The 16,382-nt window shown below is 45.2% G+C and overlaps 1 protein-coding gene across 1 annotated transcript in view; it reads left to right on the plus strand.

Annotated features, from left to right (window-relative positions):
* Positions 1-7,011: 7,011 nt before the first annotated feature.
* LOC123759607 (sodium-coupled monocarboxylate transporter 2) overlaps positions 7,012-16,382 on the plus strand; it is a 47,189-nt gene continuing 37,818 nt past the window's right edge. Inside the window, exon 1 of the mRNA XM_045744733.2 lies at positions 7,012-7,249. The gene's annotated coding sequence lies outside the window, so the exon portion shown is untranslated. The remainder of the gene's footprint in view (positions 7,250-16,382) is intronic.

Here is a 16,382-nt window from a genome sequence, read left to right on the forward strand (position 1 = left end):
CCGCGGGCTGGCACCTTGGTTCTTTTCATAATAATAATAATAATAATAATGATATTTTATTTAGGAAAAGTACATACATAGATGCAGAGTTACAAACATTCTGATTGATTTATAGATAGAGCTAGTACATACAATACCTACAGCCACTAGTACGCAGAGCGTTTCGGGCATAGGGGTTTTAATGCTACTCTACTGTTGCCTACTCTAATATATTCTCTCATTCACTGTTAGCCATTAGTTAATACGAAATAATTATAATTTGGTGTTTTGTATGGGATTTGTTGCGCAAAGAGAAATGATAACTAGCGCGTTCATCGATCAAGGATGAATTTGGGGGGTTAGGGGGGGGGAGGGCCTTTGACAAGCCGCCGGTTTCCTGTCCTCGTCGGGACCACTAGAGCTGTAGTGGCTCTCAGGTCAATTCAGGTTAATATAAGGAAGGGTTTTGTAGTACAGTTGGCTTCGTTCTCGACTCACAATTGGGAACTAGAGCTCAATTCCCAGACGAGACAATTTGGTTGCGCACGTTTCCTTTCACCGAACTGACCTGTTCACCTAGAAGTAAATAGGTAATTGGGAGTTAGGCAAATGTTGTGGGGTTACATACTGGGGACGGTCAGTAGTTCTACCTTCGGGGGAACCTCAATACATATATACACAGGCTTTCTTTCCCAAACAAAACGAATTAATTGAATTATTATGCAGCTTGGGGTTCAGTTCCTGAGCCCATTATGTGCCTCTATAACCCTTTCCACTACCGCTTACAAGATGGGTATGGGGGTGCATAATAAATGAACTAAACTAAACTTGACCATTCATTAGGCCAACGGTAACACAACTGAGAAGAATGTAAGTCAGTAACTGGGTATCCACTTTATAAGATGAACTGTTTGCTATGCTTCTAGCAATCACAGTTATTAAAAACACTGCAGAGGACAACTTCCTGTTTCTCATTACTAGCATTAACTAGCTTATAATCAAACTGAAAAAATGTGTAGCTTTTTGTATTACCAAACTATATAGGTACACATTAAATTTGTAATGTGCAGCTGCCCTATTCTATGTGAAGGATTATAGAGTAATGTATATCAAAAGTTAGCTGTGAGTTCATCAAATATCCCCATCTCACAGGATAGTTAATAATACATTGAAACAGCAGAAAAAAATATAAATCATTATATATAAATATGTGCTGCACTAGCAAACTCCGGGTACCTACCTTGAGGCTACCTTGAGGTGCTTCCGGGGCTTAGTGTCCCCGCGGCCCGGTCGTCGACCAGGCCTCCTGGTTGCTGGACTGATCAACCAGGCTGTTAGACGCGGCTGCTCGCAGCCTGACGTATGAGTCACAGCCTGGTTGATCAGGTATCAAGCAAGATCAGGGTAGAGCACAAGAATATAATAACAATGATAATAATAATATAATAATAATAATTTACATGAAGACCACTAACTCTAGTGGCCTCGACGAGGACAGGAAGCCGGCGACTTGTCAAAGGTCCCCCTATTTGCTCTGATGGATTTTTCCAATTGGATTTTCAAATTTAAGAGTTTCGGCATTTACGGTTTCGGCGGGTAGGCGGTTCCATGAGTTTATAACCCAGGATGGCAAAGCATCTCCCGTTTTTAGACCTACATTGTGACTTATTGAGCATGAAACCGTTGCTCCTTGTTTGTGTTACATCTGATCTTTAGAAGAAATTGTATGGATCACATCCTCGAAATTGTTCGGTACTGTAGCGAGTAAATCTTATACTCGCTCCAATCTCTCATTACCTTAATGACAAACTAATTAGCACTAGTTATGACTACTCAAATCCTTTCCCTAATTACAGGTAACATTCTTTCCATCCTGTTGGAGGAAGCTGAGGTGTAGTCACTAAATATAAGCAAGCGGGAAATGATAGCCGACGTCCATTTGGTCACCACTTGGTCCGGGAGACATCTCCCGTCACGCAGGGTGCAGTTGCGCCTCCACAGATCTCCAGTATCATCTTTTGATACTGGTAATGGCTCGAAAGGGCCACCACTTACGGGCTATTCATGCCCGTGCCACCTCTTGGGTGGCTTAATCTTCATCGATCAATCAATCGATAGCCGACGTCCCAAGTTACAGCCCCTCTCCTGTGCCAGGTAAGTCCACTACGGGCTCACCATAGCCCGTGATACTTGGAACTTTTTGTTCCCAGTAGCTGAATCTTAAACAACAACAACAACAACATGAATAGCCGAATTACGGGCTCACCATAGCCCGTGATACATGGACATTTCGTTCTGAGTAGCTAAATCTAAAACAATAACAGAAGCCGAATTTACGGGCTATTCATGCCCGTGCCACCTCTTGGGTGGCTTAATCATCATCAATCAATCGAATAGCCGACAGTACAATTTCCACAGTGATTCAGATAACTTCAGGAATGTAGCACTCGGCGTGTACAGTTTTAATCGACACCAAGACGCTACAGCTTCGACATAAAGCAGACAGCAGACCGCATCGAGCTACAACGCTCTCGTCCCTCATCGAGTTTAGACACTCACGATTCCCCATCGAGCTGTCACGCTCTCCTGCATAGAGCTCCACGACTCCAGCCTCACTCAGCTCTCTGCTCTGCTCCAGGATCCGTCTCGACGTCTACGACACTGCTGTATCCAAGACTACTAAATAAATATGAAACTCACTAAACACTGTGTATCTAATCTACCCAACAACGTAATATATTCGTACGTTACATTGGTGACCCCAGAGAGTTTCGACGATACCCATCCCCGACGGACTACAACATGGACTCTCACTGGACCTCTACTGCTGCTGTTGCTGCTGTGGACCGTAGCCACCTGTCATGGAACGCTGCCAACACCCTCGTCACAGCTATGATTTTCACCACGATCATCTCTGCATTTTCATCTGCTACGGCTTCCTGCTCCACGATCGTTATTCACTCATCTGACAGCCTCATCAATAATTACATCATGTAGGATCTACAGCCTGTCCTGCCGACTCTCCGTCGCTGCCAGGGCACTGCTTGTCCTACAGGGACACCCACGACAGCTGCTCTTTCATCAGATTCATCTACCACGTTCGCTGCATTCTGCTTCGCTGCCGACCCAAGCACCTTCCTTGCGCAGAACAAGACCTACAACTTGCGTTCCCGACTTTTTGACGCCGCTAGTACAATTCAACTCTGACAGTGATTCCCTCGTCGTCCTAACCTCGTGCCTACTTTACCTCCTAGGATCCTGGTGCCCGAGCCCATCCACCCCGGATCTAAATGCTCCACCATAGATCCAAGGACACAACAATCATACACATTTTTCTCTCCTGTTACACCGAGCTTGTCCACACACCGCCTGCATCTTTTGGTACCGGACTACATGTTCCACAGCGACCCAGGGAACAGTAGCCTCGTATTTTTGTTGTATTGCTTTTCTTTCATTCCCTGGCAGGGGGAGTTTTGTAGCGAGTAAATCTTATACCCGCTTCAATCTCTCATTACCTTAATGACAAACTAATTAGCACTAATTATGACTACTCAAATCCTTTCCCCTAATTACAGATAACATTCTTTCCATCCTGTTGGAGGAAGCTGAGATGTAGTCACCAAATATAAGCAAGCGGGAAGTAAATAGCCAACAGTACAATTTCTACAGTGATTCAGATAACTTCAGGAATGTAGCACTCGGCGTGTACAGTTCTAATCGACCCCAAGACGCTACAGCTTCGACATAGAGCAGACAGCAGACTACGACCGCATCGAGCTACAACACTCTCGCCCCCCATCGAGTTTAGACACTCACGATTCCCCATCGAGCTGTCACGCTCTCCTGCATAGAGCTCCTCGACTCCGGCCTCACTCAGCTCTCTGCTCTGCTCCAGGATCCGTCTCGACGTCTACGACACTGCTGTATCCAAGACTACTAAATAAATATGAAACTCACTAAACACTGTGTATCTAATCTACCCAACAACGTTACATGATCGTATGTTACAGTATTTTAAAAGCTTAGAAAAGGTCCGCCTTGTCATGCCTGGTTTGCATTGTTAGCCTTGAGGCACTTAACTGTTTCTGGTACGAGGGTTGACTTAAGTTCTATAATTACTTTTGTCGCCCAGTGTGGTACTTTTTCGAGCGCTGCTGCATCCTTCTGAAGAGTGCCGGACCAACCGGGCTGTGGTGGGTATGTGGGCCTGCGGGCCGCTCCAAGCAACAGCCTGATGGACCAAACTCTCACAGGTCAAGATTGGTCTAGGGCCGGACTTGGGGAGTAGAAGAACTTCCAGAACCCCATCAAGCAGAAGATGACGTTTCCAAGCTTGGATACAATAATCCTATGGGGCACACCAAAGATTTATTTTGTTGACCAGACCACACACTAGAAGGTGAAGGGACGACGACGTTTCGGTCCGTCCTGGACCATTCTCACACACAATCGACTTGAGAATGGTCCAGGACGGACCGAAACGTCGTCGTCCCTTCACCTTCTAGTGTGTGGTCTGGTCAACTTACAAGGATTGTATATTGAATGAGGCCACAGCTATACAAAGTGTTTCAGGCAAAACCCAGAATACCTCAGTTAAACAAATATTGGTGTACATGTACTGTATCTCAAAGTAAAGTTTACTTTACAGAAGAAGTAAACCCTTCTTCATATTATTAGTTTAAATTATTTATAATTTCCTCATTTAAGTGTTATTATACGAATTCAATTCAATAAAATTTAGTAAACCTATGAATGGTTAATTTGTATAATTATCAGGATCTTAAATAGATTACTCTGTTAATTATAAGTGAATAATTTAATTTCTTACGTATCTTCTCATTAATATTAGCTATTAGTAATGTATTTTCTAATATTTTCTAATATATCTGAATTGTTGATAGATTTTAAACTTTAGGTATATATTTTGTCTGTTTATACTGCATCGTTATCAAACTAGCAGTAATACCATAGATATTACTATATTACATTTTTAATTTTAAAAATATTGAATACTTAATTTGGTTAATTATCTGTATTCTAGTTGATTGATTATTTGAAACTTAATTAATCTAATTTCATTTTATTCTGCTCCTTATTTTTGTCCGTTTATATTGAAATAAGTTTATTGAGATAAAATACACAAAGGGATGAGGTAGCTCAAACTACCCTCACCCCGTTCAGTACAACGTGCTCATACATATATAAACACACATCACAAACAATAAACATATTACAGAACATTCTGAGAGATAAGGTTTACTGATGGTCTATCAATACATATTTTTGTAGGCGATGAATCACAATAACGTGGCTGAAGAATGTTGACCAGACCACACACTAGAAGGTGAAGGACGACGACGTTTCGGTCCGTCCTGGACCATTCTCAAGACGATTGATTCACAATCGACTTGAGAATGGTCCAGGATGGACCGAAACGTCGTCGTCCCTTCACCGTCTAGTGTGTGGTCTATCACTACATATTGGTATTTTCCACCAAACAGTTACCTCAGGATGTGCTATCTAATACTTCACGAGGCTAGGTTGCTGGCAAAGACATTACCCGGGATAAAGTATTAATGCCAATTAAGATTGGAAGTCTATCGTCCCTTGGGAGGATTACCTTGCCTTGTGGTTACATTTTTCTTTCCAAGGTTCCGAGGATCAACGTCCCCAGGGGCCCGGTCTCAAGTTCAAGTATGTTTATTGAAACAAGAAAGAAATACATCTCAAAGGGATAGAGTAGCTTAGGCTATTTCTACCCCCCTATCCCGGTCTCTCACGAGGGGCCAGATTCACGAAGGTACTTACGAAGGTTTTTCTTCTTAGCTACGAATGTTTTCCTTCTTAGCGCCTTCGTGGCGGCTACGTCGGTATTCAGGTAGCTACACTAAGTCGAAAAACCTTCGCAAGTTTGGTCCGGGATCTAAGTGTGGTGTCGACCACTCGTAGCTTTACGTAAACTGAGACCTAGCTGGGGTTGATGGTCAGGTCAATTAGGCAGTTGGACGCAGCTGTTATTTACACACATTACATTATAAATGCACAAACAATCAATCATAGACTTTTTTAACATGAGTAGCCCAACTTATTTTTAAATTAGCCTAAAAAGTAGCAAGTAGCGAGATTAAAAATTTAGGAGTGTTGAGCTTCTAATAGTAGCCCAATTCGCTACTTTTAGCCCAATATTGCGACACTAGAAAGGGACGATGCTGCTGATTGATGAAGATTAGTCCACCCAAGAGGCGGCACGGGCATGAATAGCCCGTAAGTGGTAGATGTTTGGAGTAATGTGATCCTTGGTCGTGAAAGGATATAGTATGTGCTGAGCTCGCATTTAAAGAAACTTTTTTTGGGGAAGTTACAGCCCCGCTCCTGTGCCAGGTAGGTCTACTACGGGCTCACCATAGCCCGTGCTACTTGGAACTTTTTTGTTTCTAGAAACTGAATCTTAAACAGCCACATCGCATTTCAACTGCCAGTCCTTACTATGGGGCTGTTATCGCGGGGAAGGATACTGCTTGTTTCGACAAGTCTCTTGGTAAATTACACACAGAAATCACAATAGCGTGATGCATCAAATGAACAAATCCACAAGGGCTGTGACCAGGATTCGAACCTACGTCCGAGAGCATCCCAGACGCTGCTCAAGCTATCCCAATCGTAGCTCAGTCGATTAAGGCAGCGTTTGGGATGCTCTTGGTTCGAATGTAGTTCGACGCGTAGGTTCGAATCCTCGTCACGGCCCTTGTGGATTTGTTCTCTTGATAAATGCCTGTTTGCTTGGAGGGTAGTGGGGAGGAGGGGGGTGACGAGCTCATGGGAGGGGAGAACTGCTGGTGGGGAGTTGGGGGGAATAGGGAAATCCAGTGGGGGCAAGAGAGGAGTTATGGAACCCTTGGGGAGGTGGGAGTTAATAGGTCACCTTGTGAGGGAGGTGTAAAGGAAGTCCTTGATGTGGGGGAGAGGAAGGGGGGGATTATGGTAGACAGGGAGGGGGAACAGGTGCAGTAGTGGTTCCTCCGCTCTGGTCCACCATCGCCAGTTCACTACCTGGCGCCACCAGGTGAAGGAGGGGTGTCACTGTCTGCTGCAAGCAAGTCGGGTTGCACTCTTGCATAACGGGTTGCCTTCATATTTCACCTGCGTTCAGTGCACAACTTCAGGCTGAAATGCTGTTTAGCCGAATTATGAAAAGGTGTTAAATAAGCAGTGGCGGCGTGTGTTGGTGCGTTAACGTCTCTCCTCGGCCCCTGCAAGCACCAGTGCAATTGTGAGTACAACTTTCAACCCATGAATCTCTCTCTCTCTCTGTCTCCCTGTCTCTGTCTCTCTCTCTCTGTCTCTGTTTCTGTCTCGCTGTGTGTGCGTGTGTGTCTCTCTCTCATTTGATTTGCCGTGGTTTATATAAGTTAATGTTGTGTATGTATTTATTTTAGAACATAAAATCAAGGCACATCATTTGCATAACCATCTGAGTCACAAGGTATATTTACGTTTAATAATATGTGTACATGTCAGTCATAAACTTGTGTTGACATGTGTGCACTTTTTGCCCAAGAATGAGTGTAGACCTTAGTGCTGGTCAATAGCGAGACGCTAAAATATAACATTTAAATAAGGAGTTAAGAACAGTGATCACCAGGAAATCAGATTTAACCAAAGAATAACAACCCGCAGAAGGGGTTCTGTTATTCAGGTTCTGCAGAAGGCCAACTGGACTGCCTGGACCGATCCTGTTGTTGTTGTTGTTTAAGATTCGCTACTTGGAACAACAAGTTGCAAGTAGCACGGGCTATGGTGAGCCCGTTGTGGACTTACCTGGCACAGGAGCGGGGCAAGTAGCACGGGCTATGGTGAGCCCGTTGTGGACTTACCTGGCACAGGAGCGGGGCTGTAACTTGGGCCGCTCCTATACACTCTACCATTTATGCTGCTATCCAACTTGGGATAACCCCCAGTACCATGTGCTTTCCAGTTGTGGCTCGTGAGACAGATCAAGTTCAAGTATGTTTATTGAGACAAGAAAGAAATACATCTCAAAGGGATAGAGTAGCTTAGGCTATGTCTACCCCCCCCCCCCCTCGTGAGACAGAGCATCAATGTCTTCGTTAAACTCAAGGTAGAGAAGGTCGCAATCCGTATGTACCTTCTTATATATCAATAAATAAATAAACAAATAATAATGTATACATAAGAGAAGCTTGCCTCTTCGAGATTGGATATTTTTGAGGGTATACATTTTGTGTCACCCAGCACGCGGTGAAGTGTGTCTAGCCTCACACACCTGCTCACCCATGTGCACATGTGAGTCAAAAAAACATCTGTCAAATTGGCTGTGCTCTAAATAAAAATGTTACTGTGTACTGTAGGCTACAAGATTATATATATATATATATATATATATATATATATATATATATATATATATATATATATATATATATGTGTGTGTGTGTGTGTGTGTGTGTGTGTGTGTGTGTGTGTGTGTGTGTGTGTGTGTGTGTGTGTGTGTGTGTGTGTGTGTGTGTGTGTGTGTGTGTGTGTGTGTGTGTGTATCTACATTAACATATGTTAATCCTTTATTAGCATACAGTGCACTCGATGCTGAATCAAACGAGAACTTATTGAGGAAGCTTTCCTAAGTTGGAAAAGCTAAGCTGGGTAATTCTTCAGCTATATCTGCCCTTGTTAAGCCCCATTTAATTTATGCAGTTCAATTTTCGTCGCCATACTGTAAAGAATGGACATAGATTCAATTGAACACGTTCAGTGAAACGTGTTCAATTACTTGAATGCAGAATAATTTTTATAATTAGTCTGACCTGAGACAGGTCAAATAATTAATAATGATAAAACGATGACTAGTATTTTACATAATTGACCAATTATGAAGTCCATCATGCCTTGTGTTGTCTTGTATCTTAGTTTTAATTCCCTTGATATTCTCTCTTTAAAATTCTCAGACCTTCTGGTACTCGCTTTTATGGGAAGCTAGTTTCCCACTCCCGTCTTCTATTCCTCTAGCCACAGTCTTCATAACATAATCAAGGATTAGTACACAATGTTCACTTGCACAATGGCATTTCATGATCAATGTTCTCAATGTCCATTTCGCTTTTGTGTGAACACTAAGTCAAATCTTGCTGGTTGGTCTCGCCTCCTCGTCTTCGAGTTCCCTACCAAACATGTTGTATAATGATCCACTGATTTCCAGTCAATTTGACCTTGATTCAAATCTCTCATTACTAGTAGCTTTGTTGTAAATCTAAGGGATAATTCTGCCACACTTTGTATGGTATTTATGCAAGCTCTGTTTGCAATTTCATGTTCCTGTCTGGGACTTCTATTATTCCCTTGAAGGATTGTACATTATAGCCAGGTGATATGTATGTATGGTATGAGGTGGTATGAGGGTCTTCACTAGTGAAGATACTTGTAGCAAGATACAATACTTGCTAGTGAAGTATCACATGAAGATCAAATGACGTAAAATCTGTTTAATCAATTCTAGCAGCGTCTCATGACTGTCCTTCCGGAGACGTCATTAGGCTGCGAGCTCACCATTTCACTCATTAGTCATTTCCGCCACCATGTTAGCAGCGAAAAGTTGCCCACATTGGGTTTTCCTTTCCGTCGGAGTTGTAAGTCCCTATATATGTTTGTCTTTATAAATGTAGGGACCTGCCGAAAAGAAAGAAAAAAAAAGATTGAGCAGCGGAAAATCTTACACATTTGTTGCCACCATAGCATTTCACGATTACTTTAGGTTGCGAAAAGAGGCGCATTAGATTCTGCCTCTTTTTGCATGGCCATAGTACACATATTTCGGTAAAAATGAAGCAGGGACAGTTCCTTATTGACTGGGTTTGGAGCCCGTGTGTTACTTCGCGACTTCAAATAAGTTTAACTTGGCCAAACACAATTTTTGTTACGAGTGCATGAGAGCGAGTGTGTGTGTGTGTGTGTGTGTGTGTGTGTGTGTGTGTGTGTGTGTGTGTGTGTGTGTGTGTGTGTGTGTGTGTGTGTGTGTGTGTGTGTGTGTGTGTGTGTGTGTGTGTGTGTGTGTGTGTGTGTGTGTGTGTGCTAGAGATAAATATATGTAGTAGACATAATAGAGGAAAAATGGACTGGTTAGAAAGGCGCGATCCAAGAGCTAATAGCTCGATTCTGCAGGCACAAATAGTAAATACACACACACACACATACAATAAATATATACAATACATAAGGAAACCACAGTGTATACAAAGAGTCCAGAACAGTACGAGAATGACAATGCATACAAGGCTAAGACGTCCCAGCCAAAACTGTTCCAAGACTGTCAATGATCAGGGTAACAGACTTGACCAAAGTGAGGTCAAAGTGACACACGGATAATGATAAGAAGGTATGCGAGGACCTTAATTAATAAAAACTTTTAGGAAGTGTTCAAGCTGGAACATGATTTGCCACTGGAGCTTAGAGCCAAAGCCGAACAGGCAATTCCACAGGAAAGCCTCACTGGAATAACAGAAGCAGAAGCAACTGCAGGAACCGGATTTGACAAAAGCCACACGACCAGACTGAATATCGCCTTCGATGTTAAAAGAAGAAACGTAAACATTGTACAGCCCACCTGTCAGGCGTACGGTTAAGAATTGACGTCTAGTCAATCGATTGATTGATTGATTGATGAAGATTAAGCCACCCAAAAGATGGCACGAGCATGAATAGCCCGTAAGTGGTGGCCCTTTTGAGCCATTACCAGTTTTAAGAGTTGATACTGGAGATCTGTGGAGGTGCGACTGCACCCTGCGTGACGGGAGATGTCTCCCCCGTGTCTAGTCAATCCTCCCCGGCCAGGATATGAACCCAGGACAAATCGCTTGCGAAGTGCGGAGCGTGTGTCTTACCACTGCGCCACGGGGATTGCTAACTAACACTATCACTAACACACATCCCCTGCAGGTTGGTAGCGACTGATCCTAGACACACTAGTAGAACATTTAGAAAAGTTAAGTTTGAATCAAGACACCAGCACGGTTTTTAGTAAAGGAAAATCCTGCTTGATAAACTTGCTGGAGTCCTATAACAAGATGACAGAAATCGAACAAGAGAGAGAAGGATGGGCAGACTGCATATTCCTTGACTGTCAAAAGGCATTTGATACGGTCCGGCACGAGGAACTCCTACTCAAATTTTGCGAGCGGCTGTGGGTTTTACATCAGTTTTTGGCTTTAGGGGATTTATACGTCAAGATATGATGTACTATTAAAGAGGATGGGTTAGTGTGAGGGAGGGAGGGAGAGAGAGAGAGAGAGAGAGAGAGAGAGAGAGAGAGAGAGAGAGAGAGAGAGAGAGAGAGAGAGAGAGAGAGAGAGAGAGAGAGAGAGAGAGAGAAAGAGAAAGAGAAAGAGAAAGAGAGAGAGAGAGAGAGAGAGAGAGAGAGAGAGAGAGAGAGAGAGAGAGAGAGAGAGAGAGAAAGAGAGAAAGAGAGAAAGAGAGAAAGAGAGAAAGAGAGAAAGAGAGAGAGAGAGAGCGCTAGCTAGCTCGCTCGCTCGCTCTAGTGTTATGGCGACATCTCTGACAAAGTCAGAGAATGCAGCAGCTACCATTACACCCAGGGAAGACACACAGTTATTAGTAGTCATCTGAACTGCAAGCTACAGATGATAATCTTCCTTGAGACTTCCTCTCAGGTCCTCTAGCCTATCCGGGACCTTGAACACGTTCACAAGTAACGTGTCCGGTCTCTGCACTGCGAGTGGCCACGCTAGTTTTTACAGGGGAGTTGGTCCGTACAAGAATATAAACACACGGAAAATAATGTGGCTTATTTATGTTTGTTGATCATATTGATGCCTTTATTTTAGCATTTGGTGCCTTCTTTTGATAATTACTTTATTTTAGCATTGCTATATGCCAACACTCGGTGAAGAATGTGACTAAAAAATGGTCTTCAGTTATTTTACCGACCTCTTGCACTGACGTCACGAGATCACGCGATGTTTCAGCTTATCTTCGGTCGTAGAGGCAACCGAGGTTGCTCCCATATTAAATTTGCAGCGTTGTATTATAGATTCAGCTACTCGGAACAAGTTCCAAGTAGCACGGGCTATGGTGAGCCTGTAACTTACCTGACACAGGAGCGGGGCAAGTAGCACGGGCTATGGTGAGCCTGTAACTTACCTGACACAGGAGCGGGGCAAGTAGCACGGGCTATGGTGAGCCTGTAACTTACCTGACACAGGAGCGGGGCAAGTAGCACGGGCTATGGTGAGCCTGTAACTTACCTGGCACAGGAGCGGGGCAAGTAGCACGGGCTATGGTGAGCCTGTAGTAGACTTACCTGGCACAGGAGCGGTGCTGTGGACGATTTGCAGCGTTAAACACTATAGCTTATAGGTCTGAGGTCACAGCCTAATGATCACCAAATCGTTACATTAAACAACTAAGGGACTTTGAGGCACGTATCAGTAATGCTACTTGAGCAACCTGTCCTCCTACAAAGAACGTCGATTTTTTATCGTATGCGTTACATAAGGGCAAAAATTATCGTACTAGAAAATGGAAGCGGTTGCAGAAAGTGACGTACTGTCCCGTTTTCTGTTTTGGGTCCTCTGGTAGGTTAGGATGAAGGCACTTTAGTACGGCAGTTTCTTAACGTTGGGAAACTTTAGGAGGACGGGCTGACTTGCGAGCGTTTCACCAAACAATGAGGTATAGTGTGTACCTGGGCAAGGTACCTAGAGTACATAGTACCTAGTGAGGCCTTGGCAAGGACCGGGCCGCGGTGACGCTAATCACCGAAACCATGACAAGGTAACATAAGGTAACAAGATACATACAAGTTCTTACCTATGTGTGACTACCGGGGGTGGGGGAAAGATCTAGCCCTTTATGGTGATGATTGATAAAGATTAAGCCACCCAAGAGGTGGCACGGGCATGAATAACCCGTAACCTTTATGGTACGCCTCCTGCCCAATTATACCTGACGCGATAATGACCTCTCTCAACATTAACATTTTCATCATATTTTTCTGAAAAGTTGTGAATAGAATTGGCTTCAACAACCTCTTCTTTCTCCTCCACCAGGGATGTTGTTGTTGTTTCAGATTTAGCTACTTAGAACGAGGTGTCCATGTAGCACGGGCCCGTGTGAGCCCGTAATTGAGTTTGGTTATACGCGATAACCTTGTTTCTGTGATTCCACCAGGGAACGAGAGCTTCCTTACATCTCTTCGGGGAGATGAGGGGCATCTGTCCCCTTGTCCTACCTCTATTTAATTTAAAATAGGCTTCCTTTGCCCACTTTATCTATCCCCTCAAGATCCTGTGTAACAGTTGTTGAGGTGACTTGAGTGGAGACTTGTGGGGGGTACCTGACTTAGGAGACTTTCCCAGGGAGGCGAGGTAGGGCCACACAAACCTCAGCGCGGGTAGTTTCAAAGGTTGGCGGGCTAATCCCTTCTTCCAAGATGTTACCTGATTCACGTCCGTTAATTCAACGGAATATTTGGGATTGATGGGGGTCTCCCCATATGTCTCTGGACATGTCGCCCGCTCTTCCGGACATGCCGCGCCCGCTCTTCAGGAAATGTCGCGCCCGCTCTTCAGGAAATGTCGCGCCCGCTCTTCCGGACATGTCCTCCCGCTCTTCTGGACGTGTCGCACCCGATCTTCCGGACATGTCCTCCCGCTCTTCCGGACATGTCGCTCTCGCTCTTCCAGACATGTCGCTCCCGCTCTTCCAGACATGTCGCGCCTGCTCTTCCGGACATGTCGCTCCCGCTCTTCCGGACATGTCGCGCCCGCTCTTCCGAACATGTCGCGCCCGCTCTTCCGGACATGTCGCTCTCGCTCTTCCAGACATGTCGCTCCCGCTCTTCCAGACATGTCGCTTCCGCTCTTCCGGACATGTCGCGCCCGCTCTTCCGGACATGTCGCGCCCGCTCTTCCGTACATGTCGCGCCCGCTCTTCCGGACATGTCGCTCTCGCTCTTCCAGACATGTCGCTCCCGCTCTTCCAGACATGTCGCTCCCGCTCTTCCGGACATGTCGCGCCCGCTCTTCCGGACATGTCGCCTCGCATTTTCTGAACACGTGCATGCACACGTGTTCTCACGTCTCAATATGAAAACAAACTAAATGCTTTATTAAGTAATGAATAAATATTTAGTATTTATTAAAACTCCTTTAACTTGTAGTCAACCTGGAATGTTTTATAATATGCCGGATTGGGTACCCGGCTGTACCCGGGTCTCTCTACCCCTCCCCTCTCTCTTTCCCTTTCCCCTGTCTCTCTTTCTCCCCTCCCTCTTCACCTTTCACCCAATTTTATCCCCCCTCCCCCCCCCCTCTTCTTTCTTCTGTTCCAGCATCTTCTCTCACCTTTCCTCTCCCACAATTTCTCCTCTACCATTCCCCTTCTCACTTCTTTCCCCTCTCCAAACTCTCTCTCAATCTCCCCTGTTTTCCAACCCTCCCCTTTCATTTATCTCCTTCCTTCTGTATCTCTAGAGACAGGGAAGATGTCTCTCTCTCTCTCTCCCTCCCAACCACTTGGGCTGGACGGTAGAGTGACGGCCTCGCTTCATGCAGGTTGGCGTTTGGTCCCCGACCGTCCAGGTAATTGGGCACCATTCCGTTCCTCCGTCCCATCCCAAATCCGTATCCTGATCTCTTGCCAGTGATATATAGTCGTAATGGCTGGAACTATCTCCTGATAGTCCCTTCCCTTCCCTCTCTCTCTCTCTCTCTCTCTCTCTCTCTCTCTCTCTCTTCAGTGTTTAAGGGACGATTCGTTGTTAGTAAAAATGATAATGTACAAAGTTCGACAGTTACTATAGTAATAGTTGACTGTGAACAAATTCACAAGGGCCGTGACGAGGATTCGAACCTGCGTCCAAGATCATCCCAGACGCTGCCTTAATCGGGATGATCTCGAACGCAGGTTCGAATCCTCGTCACGGCCCTTGTGGATTTGTTCATTGATGCATCACGCTATTGTGATTTCTGTGTGTAACAGTTGACTGTCTCCCGCGTGTGGCCTGTCCCAGGACCTGTCAGCACAGTGCGTCACGCCGCACTTCGCCCCACCGCGTCCCGCCCTCCTGTTCTTTTTTCGAGCGTAGCGCTGTAAATTGTCATGCACTGGTGACCTGCGTGATGGAAGGGCTTGGGACATGTGGCGCCTCCTAGTGACTGTGATTCTCGGGACAAGTACATAAATAATTCTGGTGTGAAAGGAGGATTCCCTGGCGAGTGAGAGGGGAGGTAGAGGTACCAGTGTGTGAGAGTGAGGGAGGTAGAGGTACCAGTGTGAGAGAGTGAGGGAGGTAGAGGTACCAGTGTGAGAGAGTGAGGGAGGTAGAGGTACCAGTGTGAGAGAGTGAGGGAGGTAGAGGTACCAGTGTGTGAGAGTGAGGGAGGTAGAGGTACCAGTGTGAGAGAGTGAGGGAGGTAGAGGTACCAGTGTGAGAGAGTGAGGGAGGTAGAGGTACCAGTGTGTGAGAGTGAGGGAGGTAGAGGTACCAGTGAGAGAGAGAGAGTGAGGGATGTAGAGGTACCTGGTAGGTCACAGACCATCAACACCTTCACTTCGAGCTCCTGTGTCTCACAGTCTTGCCACGGACCATTGACACTCCCCGCTCTGTCTCTCGCCAATTGTCACGAGCCCTTCTAGTTTGGGCCGGAGTGGTCATCAGCCATGATACGGCTCCACAGTGTACCCGAACTGAACCTTAAAAGATAACACCTTACTCCCTCTGGGTTACCCTTCAATACTTTACTGCACCCACACACACACACACAAGGATCCAAGAGCTAATAGCTCGATTCTGCAGACACAAATATTAAATACAGGGCCTATCGGATGAGTGGACAGCCCTCAGGGGTCGTAGTAATAAGGGCCCGGGCTCGATTCCCGGCCGAGGCAGAAAAAAATGAGCAGTCTTTCGCCTGATGCGTCTGTTAACTAGTAGTAAATAGGTACCTGAGACTTACCTGCGACGGCTGTCTAACTGAGGGGAGGAATATAGTGAGGGTAGGAATGTGTCCACTCATCCTGATGTATGCCTGGAGCAGGGCTGTGTCGAGGCATAAGGGGCTCAGGGACACCCACACTAGACCCCATTGTGAACTGCAAAACGAACATTATTTTCAGTGTATTCTTAATGGCTCACTTACACAACTCCTCCTGGAGTAAACACTACCATGCACCTCACCTGAAGCCTAGAGCCTCTCACCTGGAGCTTAAAACCTCTCACCTGGAGCCTATAGAGCCTCTTTACCGCGTTTCACCTGGAACCTACAGCCTCTACCTAGTCATAGAAATATTCGTGTGTACGTCTGGCAACATATTGCATGTGTAAAGGAATAAATGTATATATTTATCACTACTAAACGGGGCGAGAATAGCTT

Source organism: Procambarus clarkii, chromosome 8 (genome assembly GCF_040958095.1).
Source record: "Procambarus clarkii isolate CNS0578487 chromosome 8, FALCON_Pclarkii_2.0, whole genome shotgun sequence".
NCBI lineage: Eukaryota > Metazoa > Arthropoda > Malacostraca > Decapoda > Cambaridae > Procambarus > Procambarus clarkii.